The sequence below is a fragment of the Ursus americanus genome, chromosome 13 (genome assembly GCF_024610735.1).
Source record: "Ursus americanus isolate L20-20 chromosome 13, mUrsAme1.1.p, whole genome shotgun sequence".
Lineage (NCBI taxonomy): Eukaryota > Metazoa > Chordata > Mammalia > Carnivora > Ursidae > Ursus > Ursus americanus.
The window spans coordinates 910,845-916,482 of record NC_142139.1 but is presented as its reverse complement, the minus strand read 5'-3'; positions in this window follow the sequence as shown (position 1 = coordinate 916,482).

The following is a 5,638-nucleotide window of genomic DNA, read 5'->3' as shown; positions in this document are numbered from 1 at the left end:
AACCATAATCATATGTATTTTATTTCATTTAGTATCTGTGTTCTGGAAGTAGAGTGTAAGCTCCACAAAGAGAGGATTATTTTTAAGGAATATTTATTTACTATATCCATACCACCAAAAATAGTACACTTATGGATGTTTAATAGTATTTGTTGAATAAGTGAACAATTGAAAACGTGAAAATAAATATGCACAGATACACTGAGTTTAAATATATGCAGAGATGGAAAATTATTTATTTCAATTTTTGCTCATATACATGCATATATTTACTTATATACAGAAATGGATTATCAAGGTCAGCAGGTCAACAGTTTTGATATCTTTCCGTCATAGTCTACATAAATTAAATTGGTTCCAATAATTACAATTCACATTCATATAGCAGTTTATGATTTTCAAAGCACTTTCGTATAGTATTTCATATAATCTTCATCTCCACGGTATTATTTCTGTACGTCCTCTTTTCATGTAAAGAAACTGAAACCCAGTTTCTTGCCAAAGGGGATGCATCAAATGAGTGTCAAAGTCTAAAATTAACTCCAGGTCTTATTATTTCAAGTCTATTTTCCTTCCTTTCACACAGTGCCCTGTGTTTTTCATTATTTATAATGATTATAATTATACAGCACATTTCTATCAATTGCATAGGGTTAGTTGAAACCTGTCATATACGGAAATACAAAATGATCAGTGGGTGAATATAATTGGCATACTTAATAGCTAAAAGTTTTCAACAATTAAAAAGCTAAAAGAACCTTTATATACTCGAAAACTCTATCACTGCCTTTAGGAGGGCCTTAGTTCAATGTCCTTAAGACTAAAACCAGAGTAAATGATGCTGTATATCTTCTCCCTACACAGATTTTCATTGTTTCTAAACTTGACCATGTTTGCTTTCCTTGTTGTTGGCATCAGTTTCCACCAAAATAAGATACCTGAGAAATGTACTTAATTTCTACTTTTCCTAGCCTCACCACTATAACTAATTAATGATCAAAATCTGTTAATTTTACTTAGCAAATACTTCCAGAATATGTGTATTTTCCACTTCCCCTTTCTCTGTAGTAGTTCAGGCTCTCACCATCTTTCACCTGACCTCCAGAGACAGCATCTTAACTTTTCCCCCTTGAACAATCTCAGACAAGTCTTCAGTACGTCCTCTGCATAATGGTTTTTCCTTACCACAACCCCATGTATACTCTTCTGTAAAGGATAGATAATAAATATTTTAGTTGGGGCATATGGTCTCTGTTGCAACTACTAAATTCTGCTATTGTAGTGCAAAAGTTGACATAAACAACATAAAATTGAGCAGCTGTGTTTCAATAAACTCTTATTATAAAAACAGACTGTGAGTCAGATTTGGTCCATGGGCGTTAGTTGCCAATTCCTGTTCTTAGAGAATAGGGCCTTTGTTATCATCTATGCCATCACCACCTAGGTGCTCAGCACTTAGTAGAAGCTAAATAAAAACTGATTGGAAAAATAAATGAGTGATTCAAAAAAGGAATAGATAGTGGGTGACCAAAAGTCACACACCTACGCCAAGAGACTTTAGGTATAAACTGTGGAACTGATTTGGTCACTTAGAAATTGTCCATGAGAGGGGCGCCTGGGTGGCACAGCGGTTAAGCGTCTGCCTTCGGCTCAGGGCGTGATCCTGGCGTTATGGGATCGAGGCCCACCTCGGGCTCCTCCGCTATGAGCCTGCTTCTTCCTCTCCCACTCCCCCTGCTTGTGTTCCCTCTCTCGCTGGCTGTCTATCTCTGTCAAATAAATAAATAAATAAATAAATAAAATAAAAAAAAAATTGTCCATGAGAGAAAAATATATAATCTTCCATTGTACATAATTAGTTTAAGGTCTTCATAAGTTAGCCAATGTATTTGGTTGGTTCTGGGCTGGAAATGTAAATTTTGGAGGTAATAGCATAGCAGTAGCATTTGACGTCATAGCTATGAGGGAGCTGAGTGATTACAGAAAAACCAAGGGCGCAACTAGGGAGTACCAAGGACGTAACTAAGGAGAACATCAACTTTAAAGAGCTAATAATGATAGTAGATGCTACCTACAGAGGTCTGAGATATAGCCAACACGAAAGAAACAATCCTGAAAATGACACTTTCATGAGTCAGGGTGAAAAGAGCTTAAAAAGTAAAGAAGTAAGCAAGATGGTAAATGCCACCAAGATACTCAGTAAAGTTAATCACTGAAAAATGGTCATGAATTCAGAATTAGAAGTCATGAATCACCTTATCAATTTATCAATTTAGAGCAGTGAAGATAAAAGCCAAATGCTGTGGGGTTTACTAGTGGATGTGAGGTAAGAAAGTGGAGATAAGTTAGTGACTTTAAAAGAAACAAACAGTGCACCTGGGTGGCTGTCAGTTAAGCATTGGATTCTTGGTTTTGGCTCAGGTCCTGATTTCAGGGTCATGAGATTGAGCTCCACATCGGGCTCTGCACTCAGCACAGATTCTGCCTGAGATTTTCTCCCTCTCCCCCTCCCCATCTTCCTCCTGCTCACTCTCTCTTTCTCTCTCAAATAATAAATAAATAAATAAATAAAATCTTTAAAAACAAACAAAAAACACTGTAGAACTATTGAGTATGCCATATCATGGGAGAGTTTGTTTTAGGCTTATCTTGCTTATTTATGAGTTTCTGTAAGATGGAAAGGCATTGTGCATATCTAAGTGGCTAAAAGGAATCAATATATAAGACTATATTGGAGATTCAAGAAAATCTCAAAAGAAATAATGGACAAAGTTCTTAAAACTGAAAATGAGAAAAATAGCTAGAACAGAGTTGGCCTAAGGGAGCAGAGGAGACACATCTTCATCTGAAAGTATTGGAAGAAGTTATGGATAGAAGTAACAGAAACATTGTAGACAGAGAAGAAGCTGAGAGTAAAAAAACAAAAACAAAAACCAAAAACCAAAAACAGAAACGGTTGATCTTTTATGTGGAAAAAATATAATAAAGTAAGTCCAATAGCTGAGAAGGAGACAGAAAGAAAGAATTGAGAGCTTAAGGAAGTTTCAGAAAGCTTTTGAGAGAAAATGGGCGGAATTGATCATTAAGTACATGTAAAGGGTTCTAGGGTAGTACGGAGCGCAGAGCTCTGAGTAAATCTTGAATCTCTAATAGCACAAATACACACCGTTAGATTTTTGTTTTGTTTTGGCTTTTTGCAATATTCAGCAGCACAGTGTGGGTGCCGAGAAATGAAATGCCGAAAATTATCTGCCATTGGGATTTGGATAATCCATGAAATCAAAGAACAATGCCGTAAAGGAAGCAGGGTGTTACCAATAAATAGCAATTGAAATGATATCCCATAAATTGTCGTGTTACAATGATAGGATCAAAGCTACAAGGGAGCTGGTAGAAAATGGACATCTGTGGCTGCAGATCACTGTGAAGTTAGGGATAAGTCTTCTGGAGATGAGTGAGAATACCAGAAGGAGAAGAAATTATGTTCAGAAATGAGATACTAGAATTTATACCTCCAAAGCAGAAACGTTCTGGGCAATGAGAAGAACCAAACTGTAGCTACGGTTATTGGAGTCTGATGTAGAGTGCAGGTAAAGGGGAACTCATGACATCAGGGATTGTGAGGTGAGGCTGTTGTAATTGCTATCCACTGGAGCTGACACTGCAATGCCCTGCTTCACTCCTTCACCTGTACCAATTACCAGCCTTACATCTTATTGCCAACCCCCGTGCTTTCTTTTTCCCCTGAGGGTTTCCCTAGTTTCTGGAGCCTGCTTTGCTGTCTGTGAGATAGAATGGAAACGCTGGAAAATTAATGTCCTCTCTTCTCCTTAAAGCTCTTAACCAATGATGGACCAGCTCCCTCACCCTTTGGATGGGATAGCACTCAGTGTGTGTTTTGCACAAGTTCAAAGAATTCTTCCAGTAGAAATAAGTTTCAGTATTCAGTGGTAGTTAGTTTGAAAACACTCTTTCCTGGTTCCATTTTCTTCCTTATCTATCTTGTTATTTTAAACTCAAATTTTTACCTTTGGGTTCTTTTTCCACCCACACTATGACATTTACATGGATCCTCAAGTTCCTTACAGTGACGCAGGCAGTGGAGGGTGGAAGCAGCAGATAAAACAAGAGTCAGAGGTGACTTCAATGAGAAGAGTTAAATAATACGTATTTACACACAGGGATTGAAATAGAACAACTTAAAAAGCAAATGAGGAGCTATAAAGAATGACTGACAGAGCTTCTTGTCCCAGTGACACCAATGCATAGTAACTCTTCACAGAGAAGACCCCAAAACAGTATTCAAGAAGAAGTCCACAGTCATCTAACAAACTTTATTGAATATTTATCATGTGGTAGGACTAAACGAGGTCCCAGAAACATGAAAATAAATAAGGTACCATTTGTGACCTTAATGTGTTTGCATACTATTGTGGAGTAAACCTCTAATCAGAAAATTCTAACGCAGTGTAAAAGTAATGACTAAAATATACATTGTATGTTGTTGGCATAAATACAAAAGATACCTTAAGGTCTAGACACACCAGAGAAGACTTCATGGAAGAGATGACTTCTGAACTCAGTTTTAAAATTAAGTAGATGTTGGGGCCCTGGCTGGTTTATTCGGTAGAGTATGAAACTTGATCTTTCAGGGTCATGAATTTGAGCCCCACGTTGGGTGTAGAGATTACTTTGAAAAATTTAAAAAATAAAAGTAAGTAGATGCTAATAATCAAAGGAGTAGAGGTAAAGAGGTTGGGTATCTTAGGATGAGGGGATGAACAACGTTACACAGGGTAAAAGTAGCATTATATGCATAAAAAATTACAAGAAGCTTAGTGCTTCGGGAACTAAGGAGGGGGAAAAAAGGTGTTGGAGAGCCAGGCAAGGGACAGATCATTACTTGTATGTTGGCTCTTGGAAAGCTCTCCTTATACAATGAAGTGTAATTGAGGAATGTTCAGCTGGTACAAAAGTTTGCCAACATTTGTACCAGAAATAGAATAGAGTGTGTGTGTGTGTGTGTGTGTGTGTGTGTGTGAGTGTGTGTGTGTGTGTGTGTGAGTGTGTGTGTGTGTGTGTGTGTGTGTGTGGTGAGATTGAGAGAAGTTAATTAACACAAAAATAAATTCAAAATCAGAAAAATATCAGAGATTGGTAGAGAATTTATCTTTGACGATGTAATAATGCATGGGTAATTTCTGTAGATGCACGAGCTTAGTAGACCGTCTCTGAAGAAGCAGAATATATGGTGAGATTTAAATAATTAGGAGCCAGCTATGTGAAGGTAGAGTAGGGCATACAGACAGAGAAAACAGCTAGTGTGGAGGGCCTCTGGTGGATGTGATTTGTCCTGACTGCGAATAGAATATTCTGGCTGGGATAGTGGTACAAAGGAGATGGATTTGGAGATAGTAAGAGAAGCCTAGATAAAGTAGGGTTTTAGAAACCGAAATAAAAAGTTTGTGTTTTATTCTAGTGTGATGCTTGTGAAACAGAATAATGGACCTCCAAAGTGATCCACATCCTAGTCCCTGGAACCTGTGAATAGGTTATATTACACCTGGTAAAGAGAGTTAAGGTTGCAGGTGGACTTAGGGTTTCTAATCGGCTAACCCAAGATAGGGAGATTATCCTG